The sequence below is a fragment of the Lactuca virosa genome, chromosome 9 (genome assembly GCF_052849685.1).
Source record: "Lactuca virosa cultivar CGN04683 chromosome 9, Lactuca_virosa_CGN04683_v6, whole genome shotgun sequence".
NCBI classification, from domain to species: Eukaryota; Viridiplantae; Streptophyta; class Magnoliopsida; order Asterales; family Asteraceae; genus Lactuca; species Lactuca virosa.
Window position 1 is genome coordinate 284719424 of NC_136434.1, and position 17520 is coordinate 284736943.

Genomic DNA, 17520 nt, shown 5'->3' on the forward strand with positions numbered 1-17520 from the left:
TTTTTTTATTTTGTCGATTTTTTTATTTTGTCGACCAATTATAGAAAGATAAGAATTCAAAGATAAGGTTTGTGTATTAAATAGTTGTATTTACTGTTTAATCTTTTGGACGTCTTAAATTTATTTTTAAAAATAGTAAAGTTTGTATAATAATATAGTAAGATATATATATATATATATATATATATATATATATATATATATATATATATATATAGATCCGGTAAGAAATTTTTTTTGGTAGGAAGGTAAGAAGTTTTTTTTCTACATATTTTTTTGACGAATAAAATAAATGAAACACTAGATGATTCATTTGTAAGATGATTCACAAGAAAAAATTTCCAAAAAAACATCTTTTTCATTCATTTTTAAGTAAATTAAGAAAAAATTCACTTTTATGACAATTTTAGTGAATAACAACAAAATCATTGTATAAATGAATCATCAAGATGTTTTTTTGAAATTTTTTTCTTGTGAATCATCTTACAAATGAATCATCTAATGATTCATTTTGTTTGTTCGCGAAAAAAATATGTAGAAAAAAAACTTTTTACCTTCCTACCAAAAATTTCCTTCTTATTTGATCTTGACTATATATATATATATATATATATATATATATATATATATATATATATATATATATATATATATATATATATATATATATATATATATATATATATATATATATATATATAGGGTGAGGTTCAATAGAGAACCATAATTAACCAAGGAACCAATTTTTTTTTTCAACTTTTAGAACTTATTTTTTATCAAAAAAAAAAAACTAAAAATATAAAAATTCATTACTTTTTATCCTTTTTCCAATGATATCAAATTCGAATTTTTTTTTTACGTCAAATTCACAATGTGAATCTTTGAAAATTCACAATGTGAATCCGGATTCACACGGTGATTCTGAAAAATATTTTTCACATTCACAATGTTAATATATGAATTTAGATATTTTTAGATTTTTTTTTTCGATAAAGAATGAGCTCTGGAAATTGAAAAAAAGATTTGGTTCCTTGAAGAACCAATAATTATGGTTTTCTATTGAACTTTTCCCTATATATATATATATATATATATATATATATATATATATATATATATATATATATATATATATATATATAGGAGTGGGATCAAATAAGAACACCTAAAATGTTGAGAACGCGAGAACAGATCTAAGCTCTCTAAATTTTAAAATCAAAGGTTAATATTAACAAACCATTTATATAAATTCTGAAAGTTATAGGATTAAACTGTAACTTCTAAATTAACTAAAAGGGTACTATAGTCATTAGGTTTTATCCTATATTTATCAGCTCCTAAAATCTCTCTCTCTCACATCTATTTCACGTTTCCTTTAAACCCGAATCGATGGAAGCCAACACTAAAAACACATACGCCTCTTCCCTCTCACCTCCCCACTGCCGACATTTTGAGTTTTCTTCAACCTAGTCGCCACACAAGACACAATACACCACCACTGCCATCTTGATAGTCGAACCCGCCAGTAACACCACCGCCACCATCATCATTCAACGCCATCATAACCATCTTTTGCCATTACCATAGCCGTAGCTTTTTGGATCCAACCTTGGGGGTCAAAACCAGAAAACTCTAGTAGTGTAATCTTCTTAACCGCCCAAGGTACCCCTTCCTTGGAGCCGAAGAGATTAAGAGGTGGAGGATTGTCGTTTTCAGAAGACCCACCAAAACCATCGCCGGTGGGTAATGGGGAACCAGATGAACCTTCAATCACCAACGAGCTACCACAAATTCATGAACCACCGCTAGTCTTTGGAGGTGATTTCCTATTTTGTTTCATCCATGTAAGGACCATCTTTCAAAATTCAGCACTCTCTCCTTGTTCCTACTTCAAAATCCAATAATACCATGGTCGTTATTATCTTCACAGAAGGAGAAAAATAGTGGATGCTATTTTTTTCATTGGATTACATATGTGTATGCATGACCCAAAAAAATTGCAACACTCCAAGTTGAATAAATCAATACCGCTCTGATCTATCTTTCTTTATGCAATGCCGCCACCCGTTTCGATTTTGTGTGTTGATTCTCGAAGAAATCAAATGACAAGTTGGCTTTCCCACTTTGTTGGTTTATGATAGCAAAAAAAAATTACAGCCCCCTTCCACGTGATTCAATCAATACATGTTTGATTAGGCTTTTTTTTCGAGTAATATTCTTGAAGAACCGAATGAAGAGAAGTCTACCACTTGTCTCATGCTTCTATGAAAAAATGGTGTTGAATAGAGTTTGGCTATGTCTTTGCTTTCCATATTTCACACAGGACCAACAAAAGAGCAAGAACATAGATTTGGCCTTGTGTAAGTATTCTAAATTTGTACTTTGATGGTACCATATTAGAAGTTCTTTATCTCTTAACAATGTTTTCTATTCATAAGCAATTCATATTCAGATGTTTTCATTTATGACTAAATGTGTATTCAAATGTTTTCATAAGATTAGATGTATATTCATTACTAATTGAAGTGTACTCAATGGTGATTAAATCTGTATTCAAGTGTTTTCATAAGTGTATGCAATGTTTTCTAATCAGAAGCAATCCACATTTAGACGTGTTCTTTCATTTGTGTTTTATTCATTTATGAATACAACTTAATTCATCTGTTCATTCAAGATTATTATCGGATTCATATATGATTACAAATATGTTTTATATATGTATGATTACAAATATTCAGATAAAATGATTAATTTGTCAATATTTTTGATGTGGTTGGTAATAATAAACTTAAAAAAAACGTTTTTTTTAATTATGGTAAAAACCTTTTTAAAATCATTTTATAGATTTTGTTAATTAAAATAGATTATATAAATTCCTAATATTTGGGTAAAAAATCTATTAATCAGATTAAATCCCATGATTTTAGGAATTCATTAATTACCCATAAATTATCCATAATTAATTATATTGTAAAATTCCTTTTATGCCCTTAGATAATGATTGGTTCACAATTGTTCTCCCGTTCTCAACCTTTTAGGTGTTCTCATTTTATCTTTTCCCTAGGAGTATGATCAAATGAGAACACCTAAAAGGTTGAGAACCTGAGAACAGATCTAATTAAGCTCTCTAAATTTTAAAATCAAAGGTTAATAATAACAAGCCATTTATATAAATTCTGAAAGTTATAGGATTAAACTGTAACTTCTTAATTAACTAAAAGGGTAGTATAGTCATTAGGTTTTATCCTATATTTATCAGCTCCTAAAATCTCCCTTTCTCTCTCTCTCTCTCTCCCACTCTCATCTATTTCACGTTTCCTTTAAACCCTAATCGATGGAAGCCAACACTAAAATAACATATGCCTCTTCCTTCTCATCTCTCCATTGCCGACATTTTGAGTTTTCTTCAACCTAGCCACCACACAAGACATAATACACCACCACCACTGCCATCTTGATAGTCGAACCCGCCAGCAATACCACCGCCACCATCTTCATTCAGCGCCATCATAACCATCTCTTGCCATTACCATAGCCGTAGCTTTCTGGATCCAACCTTGGGGGTCAAAACCAGAAAACTCTGGTAGTGTAATTCTTAAACGCCCAAGGTACCCCTTCCTTGGATCCGAAGAGATTAAGAAGTGGAGGATTGTCGTTTCCAGAAGACCCACCAAAACCCTCGCCGGTGGGTATTGGGGAACCAGATGAACCTTCAATCACCAACGAGCTACCACGAATTCCTAAACCACCGTTAGTCTCTGGAGGTGATTTCCCATTTTGTTTTATCCAAGTAAGGACCAGCTTTCAAAATTTAGCACTCTCTCCTTGTTCCTACTTCAAAATTCAAGTATACCACGGTCGTTATTATCTTCACAGAAGGAGAAAAAGCGTGGATGTAGTTTTTTTCATTGGATTAAATGTGTGTATTTATGACCCCAAAAAAAATCGCAACACTCCAAGTTGAATAAATCAATACCGCTATGATCTATCTTTCTTTATCCAATGCCGCCACCCGTTTCGATTTTGTGTGTTGATTGTTGAAGAAATCAAATGACACGTTGGCTTTCCCACTTTGTTGGTTTATGATAGCAAAAAAAAAATTATAGCCCCCTTCCATATTTCACACAAGACCAACAAAAGAGCAAGAACATAGATTTGGCTTTGTATAACTAATCTAAATTTTTACTTTGATGGCACCATATTAGAAATTCTTTATCTCTTAACAATGTTTTCTATTCATAAGAAACTTATATTCAGATGTTTTCATTTATGACTAAATGTGTATTCAAATGTTTTCATAAGATTAGATGTATATTCATTACTGATTGAAGTGTACTAAGTGGTGATTAAATCTGTATTCAAGTGTTTTCATAAGTGTATGCAATGTTTTCTATTCAGAAGCAATCCACATTTAGACGTGTTCATTCATTTGTGTTTTATTCATTTATGAATATAACTTAATTCATCTATTCATTCAAGATTATTATCGGATTCATATATGATTACAAATATGTTTTATTCAGGTATGATTGCAAGTATTCAGATAAAATGATTAATTCGTCAATCTTTTTGATGTAGTTCGTAAAAAAACGCTTTTTTAGTTATGGTAAAAACCTTTTTTAAAATCATTTTATTGATTTTGTTAATTAAAATAGATTATATAAATTCCTAATATTTTGGGTAAAAAAATCTATTAATCAGATTAAATCCCATGATTTTAGGAATTATTTAATTACCCATAAATTATCCATAATTAATTATATTGTAAAATTCCTTTTATGCCCTTATATAATGATTGGTTCACAACGGTTCTCGCATTCTCAACATTTTAAGTGTTCTCATTTTATCATTTTCCTAGGAGTAGGATCAAATGAGAACACCTAAAAGGTTGAGAACGCGAGAACAGATCTAAGCTCTCTAAATTTTAAAATCAAAGGTAATACTAACAAACCATTTATATAAATTATGAAAGTTATAGAATTAAGCTGTAACTTCTTAATTAACTAAAAGGGTACTATAGTTATTAGGTTTTTGATGAATCGTGGAATCAAGTATTAATCAAAATCAGAGTTAAACGAATGCAGATTGAACAAACTATGTAAATAAGATCTGGTTTCTGCTCATTTACTCTTTCAACTTTTACAGAGAAAATAGACAGGTTCTGTAAAGGACTCTTATCTAACTCTAGTAAAGTTCCATATTTATAGGAACAGTGAAAGCATACAAAAAATACTAAGGCATTGACAATTAAGCATCGTACGAAATACACCTTAGTAAATAAACATTACAAAACATACGAAGGGTAAAACAGACTTCGACATATTACAATATAATTCGACCCTAACAATCTCCCCCTTTGCAATAATGTCGACCTTCGTCAGTTCAAGAGTATCTGTATAGCATACAGCATAACTCTTCGAATCTCAGTGTACCAAGAGATTATCTTCTTTAGCTCCTTCTTGTCTCCTTCATTAGTCTTCTTGCAGCTATTCATACGAACAATGAAATTCGTATATTGGGATGTTGTATATCTTTCCACTTCGGAAGCTTGAAACAAAAATATTTTCGCCTTCCCATTTTTATCTTTCCCAGCAAATACCATACCAAATGGTTTTAAACATATTTCTTCGTCAACATACTTCTTCAACTCAGGTTGAGTTAAAGGAAGTTCCATTGGCACTTTTACAGTCAATCCCTTTGTTGTAGCTAACTCAACATCAGTAAGTGCTAAACACTCATAATAGTTGTTAAGGAAAATCTTGATGTGAACCAACCCAAGTCGAAAAACTTCAGGATCGGTTTCTCGAAGATACGAAGCGTCTTTATCCTTTAGTAACAATGCAACTTGTATCAGATCATACAAGTTCATTAAGGGAAAATCAGCTACCGAAAAATCACACACTTGCCCATTCGCCCTTGAAACAATAAAGCGAAGATTCTGCATCATATTTTCGAACAATACATCTCGCTTTATGCTTATCACCTTCTTTATCTTCACCAGAGACCAAATTTCCTTTGGAAGTTTTCCAAGTACAACATGAAATCTGATCTTCATGTATGTGTACTCATCATCATTGTCAAATTTCTCAGCAATTTTGTACTGAGCCATGATGAACATCATTTCATTGATGGGAAAATCCAATTGACTCATATCAGTGTTGAGAACAACATAGCTTCTCTTTGGCTTCTTTTCGAAAGCATACATATGATTATATGCAACTTTCGACTCTATTGTCTCATAATTGTAATGCTTTGAAGGATCACCCTTGTTCATCCCACGTGGATCATTTGCACGAAGTCACATAATACTTTGTACAATTCGGAGCTTTTCAACCTCAGCCTCCGCTTCAGCTTCCTTTTCTTCCTTTGACTTTTCGACCATAACAGTTTTGCCTTTGTCTTTTACAGAGGAATTATCAACACTTTCCTTAGGCTTCGAACTGCTGCCTCCTTCTCCAATCACAATTCCTTTGGAAATTGATTTTGAAATTGGCTTCGTTGTCACTGGCATTGTTGTTACAACAGTCGAAATAACTGGCTCAGCAGTAGACGAAAATGGTTTTGTTATTGGAATCTTTGTGGAGAACACCTTTCCAACAACCTTTGCATCTACATGCAAATCTTTACCACTAGCCTTCGTACTACCATCCTCCTTTTCTCCCCTTTGCACCCCTGTGAAAACAGGTGGGGCATTCTTCAGAAGAAGGCTAGAAATATGAGAAAGTGGAGCAAGTTGTTTTTGCAAGATCGCTTCAAAATGAACGAACTTTTGAGAAAAAAAGTCCGGAGTGATTAATGGAGATGAAACTGATTTAACAGTTAACTCTTTAAGCTCCTTCAGTGAATTAAGCACTTCCACAAAGCTTTGATTTTTCCGTGGTCGACAATTGAGTAAGTTGAGGAAGCAAATCTTCGTACAGTTTGACATATTTGGTAACAGCATCACAAATAATGTCAACTTTCTGATTGATCGAAGCATAATCACGTTGTACGATTGAGATTTCTTTTTGCATATCCTGTCGAAGTTCTTGGATTTTCAAATTTACATCTTCCCTCACCTTCTTGATATCTTGAACGAATAGTACATGTCGTTATTTTATCAAATGATTGAATTCTTTCACTTCTCCTCTGAACATCGAATTGAGAGAATTGACCCGTAATTCATCATTTTGATCATTGTGATCAATCTTTTCCAACAGACGAATCTCTGAATCTCGGACCATTCCAGAGACTTTACTTACCACTTTTCCTTCGAATGTTTTCAGCATATTATCAACGTCCACATGAGATACAGACGAATTATTCCCCAAATCTGCTTGTGATTGAAGAATAGAATTCAACTTTTGGTTAAGAATCTTGAATTGTTTCATCGTCATCAACATATGATTAGGGAAGTGATCTTCTTCATCATCAAACTGTAAATCTTCAAAGGCACATCCAAAACCTTCATTATCAGTATCAGCTTCAACAACAGGTGAAGGTTGAACTAGTGAATTAATTTTGAGAGAATCAGTAGTTTGAGATGGAAAAAGAGTGGTAAAGGGTTGATGAAGAATGGTTTCAAAAGTTGGAGAATTTGTAGTATTTGGAATAAGAAAAGGAGGTAAGGACATGAAAGTATCTGCCTTTGAAGATACAGGAATACCTTGAGTAGTAGCCTTAACTTCTTTGTTCGACTCTCCCTCACCCATGTTGACATTTACATCCGTATCAGATACGTGTGTAGAAATGCCTGAAGTTCGAACCTCCTCAGTATTTGATTCAGTTAACGAGACTTCGGGTGGTATGACTATTGTCTTCTCAGGAGTAGATACAGATTGTGAAACAACTGGTTCTGGTGTTTCAGGAACAATTTCTTCTTCAGAAGATGCCTCTTGAATAACCAACTTTCTTTGTCTTTTCTTCTTCTTCGAAATATGTTTGGCCACATCTTCAGCTCTTCGTTTCTTGGATAGAGGCGAGACTGGAGCTGGAACCTCTCGAAAAATAACTCTTTGATGAGAGAGTTGTGGTTTACGAACATTAGAAGGAGAAACTTTTGATCCAACATCAGAAGATTTTCTGGAACACCTAGACCTTTTCTTCAAACGACGAAAAACACTAGATTTAGAAGGAATTTTCTCTGCCAATATAGTATCATCAACAGGTTCCACTGGTTTAATGACAAAAGTCGATACATTCATTTCAGCCGTCTCAGACTTCTTTGGAGACTTCGTAGAGTCATGCACAATCTTCTCAGGAGACTTCTTTGATTCGTGCACTAGCTTCTCTGGTGTAGCTTTTGCATCCTTTTTAGAACTTTTAGACTTCTTGGAAGGACCAGCTTCTTCTTTCGACAATAATTTTCCAGTCTCAACATCTGGATTAATGGTTTTCAAGTACTCAACCAACACTGAATTTGTTGGCTCAACCCTTTTTAACATTGCATCAGGAATCCGAGCAATGTGTGTGAATACCTCCATATCATCCGAAACTTCCTTTGGGAATTGATACTTCAGAAACTCAACCTTTTCTTCATCAGCAGGGACAACAATTCCTTCTTTATCATAGAAATAACCAAGGATTAAGCTCCAATACCTAGCACACGAAATGCCTTGAACCACATTCGTGTTTTCGACACTCTTTTGGAATTCCTTCCATAGTTGAGTAGAGTAGTCGACAGAGATATCATAATACAATCCTGCCACCATCGCATAAACCTCCATGCGACCTTTGTCTAAGGCAACACTTCGACCTGTCAAGCATCAAAGAAAAATTCCAAACAAGAAATTCCAAACGATTGGCAGGGCTGATTTCTTGAAATCACCGATCTTTGTGAGTGGGGGTTGATGACCCATCTCATTAAACATATGAATAACTGACAAAAGATCTTCTTGGACAAGTTGAGAATTAGGAATATCCAGAATCTGACAAAAGATCTTCTTGGACAAACGGATTTTCTTGTCATTCACCAGTTGAAAGGTGATGATATCCATTGCTTTGCTATTAGTAGCAGTGGATCCTGCCTGAGAAAGCCATGAGAGAGGAACTGAGAAAGAATTGAACATCGCCTTGGAAAGAACAAAACTCTTCAATGCGACAATTAGCATCTTCAATTCTTCTGGATACAAAGACACATCTGCTTCCACTTGATAATTGGTGCTTTGAATCTTCATGATCGGTTGAGAAGTGATGTCTTTAGTTGTTCGAGAAGTAGAATCAACGCCGGCCATGATTAGGGTTTAGAAGCTTTGAAGAACAGAGAGAATTTGGGTATTTGAGTTCTTTTGTGTGCGTAAAAAGATAAAGAACCTGTAAATGTCCTTTTTATATGTAACCCTTAATTTGAATTGAACGCGGGATAAGCATTGAATGAGATCTGACGTGGCACCTTAAAAGTCGCACCAGTCTGCCAATAAAGTTGCCATGCGTCAAAAAGTAACTGTCACATCGCCTTGAAACCAGGAAACGTCTCCTTACACAGTCTGTTCGTGTCTCGTCAAGGAATAGTAACCGTCAGCAACCTTCATGTTGGGTATTATTGTGTTGCGTCATGGGCTTGTTTTGTATATCCATATTGGGCCTGTCCATCCGTGATTATCTAGTAGGGTTATACTATAAATAGTGCATGCATGTATGCATTAGAGAAGGTCGTGATTATTGTTGATTATTGTTTTGTAACCCTAAGCACCTCTATAGTCGAAGTTCTTAATCGAGCTCTTCTAAGGTGTTGAAGTTTTAATCATACGACATATTCAAAGCCATTCTTGTGTTCATAATTACGTTCTTAATTGTTTTGCCTGCATAGAATCTATCGATCCTAATAGAACTTTGTTCTAACAATTGGTATCAGAGCAGGAGACTGTGTGATCAATACACATTCCTTCTGTTTTAAGAATTCTTTAGGGTTTCCGCTTTTATCGAATATAAAAGAAGTCGTCTTCTTCCTGTCGACGGTAACTCTGTTTCTGATAAAATCCTAATCTCTAGTTTACAGGTCTGATTCTAGCGGCTCACCATGTCTCACGAAGATTCTCAGACAAATCCCATCAACATCTCTAACAGCATTGGATCCACTACCAGGATTCCCATTCTTTACACTCAAGACTATGAAGTATGGGCGCATCACTTTGAAGATTATGTGGTCGGATCTGAAGATAATGGTTATCTCATCTGGGAAGCCATCACGCTTGGGCCGTTTGTTAATTCTGGAACGAACACGACTGTTAAGAACCAAAAAGAGTATAACAAGCTGGTGGCGGACGTAGACAAGATGCCACAAGATGAGAAGGACAAGTTGTTGTGTAATGTGAAAGCCATGAGAATGATCAGATTCGCCTTGCAATCTGACACTTTTCAGTTAGTTGGTTCATGCACGACGGCCAAAGAAATCTGGGATAGGTTGAAAGAACTTTACTCAACCGATGAAGATCTAGAACACTCTATTCAAACCTTGCTGCTCTCAGAATTTGGAGTTTTCGAACAGAAACCAGAAGAAAAACTGATACAAACCTTCGATCGGTTCAATCATCTCCTAAGTAAGATGATCAAACATGGAATAGAAAGAAAGCTGATCGAGCAGAAGGTAACCTTCATGAACGGTCTGAGACCAGAATGAATGGCTATGGTTTCAACAGTGAAAGCACATGAACAGTTTAAATCTTACTCACTAGCGAAACTTGTGGGAATACTTAAGTCCCATGAAAATGTGGTAACCAAGGAGGCGAAGGTAGTTTTGGGTGTAGGATCGTTGGCCCTTGTCTCAAAAGGAAAAAGTACTGCAGAAGAAGAAGAGGAGTCGGATATGTCTGAGTGTGACCTTACAAGCGAAGAATATGCTACGATGGTCACCAATCCAAAGAAGTTTGCACGAAGAAAATTTCCTGTCAATAAGAACCGAAACTGGCTGGGAAGTTACAGTTCTGAGAAGGTGAAGGATGAAGCGAAGAATTCTTCTCAAAAGGATGAAGAAAAAAAGGAGAGCAAGCTTGCAGGAGACTCAGGGTTCGACTGCAGTTATTGTCACGGCAAGAACCACTTTGCCAAAGATTGCATGCTGAGGAAGATGGCTGAGAAAAGAGATGGTGAAGATGATGAGGGGTACTACATGCGCAAGTTGGAAGAGATCAAGAAAAAGAAGGCAACTAACAGTTCTATGAATGCCTTGATTGTGCAGGAGAATGCAGATGAAGATGAGTTCGGTGGAGTTGAAGTTTGGTCAACCGATTATGAGGATGAAGAGGTGAGAAAGCCAACTCATGGAAGAGCGTATGTGGCAAAGGAAGCAGGTTCAGCTGGAAGATGTTTGATGGTCACAGCAGGTGGATCAACCGAAAGTGCCAGTAAGGAACCGAACCTAACTGAGGACAAATGCTTTGCAGCCAAGCCCGTGAGCGAGAAGATCAACGAATGTGATCGACTGATCAAAAAGGTACAATCCATCCTTGAATCAATTAAAGTTTCGGTAACAGATTATGAAGAAGAATTAAATGAATTAAAATTTAAATTTTCTAACTTAAGTGGAAGTCTTATGCAAACTCGCTTAGCGAATTCTAACCTAACTGACCAACTCAGCAGGGTGTCTTCAAAGAGTGAGGAGAGAAGGATGTGGATTGAGCTGAAGGAGTCGGAGTTAAATAGGGCTAGGGATGAAAGTATTTATTTGTAACGAGACAATTTAAATTTTTTGAAACAAAGGAATGTTTTTTGTTTAATTGCAAAATGCTTATATACTAATATTACTCAATTGCATTTAAATTGTGAAATAGGGAAAAAGATTCATAAAATGATTTTACCCTTCCTTGAATTTAAGGAGGATGAAGTCATTGCTGAATGTGAATCAATTGTGTCCTCAGAAGAGACATCCATCCATTACAAAATCGGACTGGAAAAAATAGAGACCTTCATTGACTCTAAGGAACATAAATGTATGCTCAAAAAGCTTTTAGACGAAAATGATAGGTTAAAAATTAAGTCCGAAACCATTCAATCATTCGACTCATCGAACGTTAAATTATTTTCAGAAAATAAAATGAACTTAGAAAATACGTCTGAACTTGATGAGGAAAGTGAGATGAGCGAAATCTCAGTAGAAGATGTAGTTGATTGCTCTGAGTTTATGAAGAGCGAAACCCAGGATGAGAAACCTCTCATATCTGAAAATCCGGTTGAATTCGCTCGCCTGTCGAAAGCCAAGCCACAGAAACTCAAAGAGAAAGTTATGGTTTATCAAAAGGTTCAAATTGTGTCGAATCAGGTCTATGCTGTTACAGGAGTCACTGCAAGACAAACAACAGAATTGAAAATCCTGGTCGACGAAGACAATGCTGAAGGATGCGATGATTACTTCTGGTCAGCCCCTATTGACAATGCAGACGAAACCATAGGCTTATCTGAGCAAACTTCATGGAGGGTTAAAGGAAGATACGTGGCTGAACCCATCAACAAACCCTCGAGTTTCGACAAACCAAGTACAAGTGGAACAAAAGAAATCCCTGAAGAACCAATGAAAGAACCGATTGTTCCAACTAAGACAACCGAAACTCAAAAGGAGAAGCCAAAGGCTAGCTTCAATATCCACAAATCTCAGAAGGAGTTAGCCGAACAGAAACGCCAAAGAAATCAAAGATACATGAAAAATCTGAATGAGCGAAAACGTCATTGGCAGTCTCAAAATCCCAACTACGTACCTTATAAGAAAGAATCAATTGACAAAGGAAAGGAACAGCTAAAAGGAAAAGAAAATTTCAGTCCAAATTCCTACTATTCCAAAACTAGCGCGCAGAACCGAACGTCTACTTTCGGTCCAAACGTCAAGACTAACAACCGAACGTCTACTTTCGGTTCCGACACCGACATTCAGAACCGAAAGTCAAGTTTCGGTCCCAATACTGGTTTCGGTCCTTCCCACTCACAAAGCAAATCAAATTCAGTGAAGGACATCAAAGGACAGGGAAAGCTTGATTTTGATTCTAATTTCAATGATAAGAAAAAGTCAGCTAACCCTAGGATTCATAAGAAAACACCAAAAATTAAACAAGATAAAACTAAAATCAGGGTGTACACCATCAAAAGAAAAGATCAATCAACTCTAATAAAAAGAACTTATTTGGTTGATATTTCTACTGCAATTCCTTTTTCTGTGAAAGACTCACCAGGACCCAAGAACCTTTGGGTTCCTAAATCTGCTTGAATTTGCAGGTGATAAGTGATGAGCAGTTCGATGATGAATGGTATATAGACAATGGCTGCTCGCGTCACATGACAGGAAGGAAGGAAGAGCTGAGGAAGTTTCGGTCCCTAAAGGATGGTGGATGTGTGAAGTATGGCAATAACTCATATGACACAATCAAAGGATATGGAATGATAAACAATGGAGACTTCTCGATTCGAAAAGTAGCGTATGTGGAGGGATTGCAGCATAACCTCATCAGTGTGTCACAATTAGTTGTGGGAACAAGTTTGAAGGTTTCATTTGATGATGAGGGCTCAGAAATAATTGAGAAGCAATCTAAAAAGGTTCTGTTGAAGTCTGAACGCAAGGGAGAGATGTATCCTTTAAATCTCAACGCAATTCGAGGAAAACCAGCAATATGTCTGCTATCAAAGGCGAACACTGATGAAAGCTGGTTGTGGCATCGACGTCTATCGCACCTGAACTTCAAAGACATTAATAAGTTGGTGCTTGGTGATCATGTTTGAGGCCTTCCTCTTCACAAATTTGATAAGGAACATCTATGTGCAGCGTGTGAGATGGGCAAACAAAGCAGAAAGAGCCATCCCACACGAATCAATACAAAGATTGTTGAAGCTCTTGAACTTCTGCACATTGACTTATGTGGACCTTCGGCTATCGAAAGCTTCGGTGGTAGTAAGTTCATTCTTGTCATAGTAGATGATTTTTCACGCTTCACCTGGGGTTTCTTTCTTAAACAGAAATCAGATGCAACTCCCAAGTTGAAGACGTTCATCAAGCAAGTGGAAGTCCAGCTGCGAAAGACAGTGAGGAATATCAGAAGTGATAATGGGCTGGAATTCAAGAATAAAGATTTTGAGGATTTTCTGGCTGACAAGGGGATATCTCACAACTTTTCGGCCCCTTATACTCCACAACAGAATGGGATTGTTGAAAGACGAAACCGTTCTTTATGTGAAGCAGCCAGGACCATGCTAAGCTTCGCTTCTCTTCCACTGTACTTCTGGGATGATGCTGTTGCAACCGCTTGTTACACTCAGAACCGATCCTTGCTCAACAAAAGATTTTCAATCACTCCATATGAGATCTTGAACAATCGAAAGCCTAACGTCAAATTTTTCCACGTGTTTGGTTCCAGGTGTTTCATCTTTAATTCAAAAGAGAACCGAAACAAGTTTGACGTCAAAGCAGATAAGGGAATTTTTCTTGGTTATTCACTCACTTCAAAAGTATACAGAGTTTTGAACAAACGCTCCAAACGAATTGAAGAAACATATTATGTAACCTTTGACGATAATTACAAGAAGAAAGTTCAAAGGAGCGAAAGTGCCTTAGGAGAAATATTTCCTGAATCAGGACAAGTCTCGGTTCCAATATCCAACTTGTTTGAAGAGTACATTCGGCTATTTGATGAACCAGAGAAAGCAGCACACTCAGAGGCGAAAGCAGCAGACAACAAAATCGACAATCTCAAAAAGATCATAGATGAAGCTGCCAAAGAAATGGAACGTGAACCTCCTAAACCGACAGGTGGTCAACCCTCCACTGACTCTCCAAACAACGACTCAATGTTTAAGGGGAGAGTTCATCAGCACCTAAGACAACTGAAATGTCTTTCGAGGGGGAGAATCCAATTCCATCCCCAACTCATAAAGGTCCGGGCGAGGGGGAGCATACAACTCCAAACCCACCCAATAATAGTCAAATCGAGGGGGAGAATCCGACTCCCACAGAGGATGAAAACTCTGATCCTGACACAGGTTACACTTCGCCAGTCGAGGGGGAGAAAGAGAATACAACTGACGAAGGTGATCAATCAGAACTTGAAGAGGAAGTAAATGCAGAGTTGGATCCAGCCTATGACCCAAATTATCCTCTTTTAGTGAAATGGACCAAGGATCATCCCAAAGCACAAATTATTGGTGAATCATCTGAGAAAGTTCTCACTCGTTCTCAATTGAAAGCGAAACAAACTGCATTATTCTCTAAAGTTGAATTCTGTATGTTTAATTCGTTTGTCTCCAAAGTCGAACCGAAAACAGTTAATGCTGCACTTGATCATTCTTATTGGGTACAAGCAATGCAAGATGAGCTCCATGAGTTCGAACGCAATTGAGTTTGGAGGCCGATTCCCACACCAAAGGATGCTTCAGTGGTTGGCTTGAAATGGGTCTTCAGGAATAAATTTAACAAAGAGGGGAACGTTATTAGAAACCAGGCTCGGTTGGTAGTAAAAGGATATTGCCAAGAGGAAGGGATAGACTATGAGGAAACCTTCGCTCCTGTAGCAAGGTTGGAATCTGTTAGAATTTTTCTGGCATATGCTGCTCGTAAAAACATCGAAGTTTTCCAAATTGACGTAAAATGCGCTTTCTTGAATGGAGAACTAGAATAAACGGTGTATGTTGAGCAACCACCCGGGTTCGTGAACGAGAAGTTCCCTGATCATTGCTATGTGCTGGATAAAGCTGTATATGGTTTGAAGCAAGCACCAAGGGACTGGTATGAAACTTTAACTCGCTTTCTGAAAATGTCGAAATTTAAGCAAGGTTCGGTTGACCCAACCTTCTTCCGAAAGAAAGAAGGCGAACATCTAATGATAGTTCAGATTTATGTTGATGACATCATCTTCGGCTCCACGAATCCTAGCTTAACGGCTGAATTCAGGAAGTTGGTGGAGACTAAATTTGAAATGAGCGCAATGGGTCCGACTAATTTTTTCCTTGCTTTGAATATTAGACAGGGACCAGAAGGTATATTTATCAACCAGGAGGCCTACACAAAGAACTTGCTGGAAAAATTCGGTATGACGGGAGATTCGAAAGTGAAGGTTCCTATGGCATTTGGCACTAAGTTAACACCTTCTCTAGAAAAACCTGCTGTTGACATAACACTATATCGACAAATGATAGGGTCCCTTATGTATCTTACAGCTAGTAGACCGGCCATTATGTTTTCTGTTTGTTATTGTGCCAGGTTTCAAGCTAATCCAAGAGAACCTCACATAGTGGCAGTGAAAAATATTTTCCGTTACCTGAAGTGAACCTCATCTCTCGGTCTCTGGTACTCTGCTAGATCTGGATTCTTTATTCAAGCTTTTTCTGATGCTGATCTTGGAGGATGTGGTCTGGACCGAAAGAGCACTACAGGTGGATGCCAATTCCTTGACGGTAAACTTGTTGGCTGGCAGTCCAAGAAGCAAACCTGTGTGTCACTTTCAACAGCTGAGGCTGAGTATATAGCTGCAGCATCTTGTACTTCTCAAGTAATTTGGATTCAAAGTCAACTAAGAGATTATGGGCTAAGTATGAAGAAGATTCCTCTCTATTGTGACTCAGAAAGTGCAATAAGAATATGTCACAATCCAGTGCAACACTCAAAAACTAAGCATATTGCACTTAGATATCATTTTATCAAGGACCATGTAGAAGATGGGAACGTGGAAGTACATTTCGTTCGGTCCTCTGATCAACTGGCTGACATATTCACTAAAGCCTTACCTGAAGCGAGTTTCAATAAAATTTTACAAGGCTTGGGAATGATGGAAGCAGAGTCGGTACCAAATCCTCAAATCTCTCACTAAAAATTAGACAAGCGAAATAGAGCGAACGCTTGGTCTATTTCGGTTCCAGATTTTTCGGGAACCGAAATGAACCGAACGCTCGGTCTATTTCGGCTCCATAATTTTCGGGAACCGAAATAAACCGAACGCTCGGTCAATTTCAGCTCTGGAATTTGAAGGAACCGAAATGAACCGAACGCTTGGCTTATTTCGCTTCATTCTTTTAAGATAAGGTTCGGTTGTACATTTAGTTTTTTTTTTAGTTTTTTTTTGGCTTTGAATATGTCGTATGATTAAAACTTCAACACCTCAGAAGAGCTCGATTAAGAACTTCGACTGTAGAGGTGCTTAGGGTTACAAAACAATAATCAACAATAATCACGTCCTTCTCTAATGCATACATGCATGCACTATTTATAGTATAACCCTACTAGATAATCACGGATGGACAGGCCCAATCCGAATATACAAAACAAGCCCATGACGCGACACAATAATATCCAACAATCTCCCCCTTTGCGTCAATGGAGCCGAAAGCTCACATCGGTTGAGCTGCAGAAGACTTCTTGATTGTCTTGAACACCTTCGGTATGATGGCCAATAGATGATGACGAAACGTAATGTACCACCGAAGTATGTCCGTGAATTTCTTCTTATCTGCTTCTGAATTCTGCTTGCACCGATTGATGATATTGATAATGTGCTCCAAGCAGTCAGTTGAGAATAAATGTTTATCAACAAGAGCGAACAAAAAACGATTGGCTTCGCCTCTTGTAAACATTAC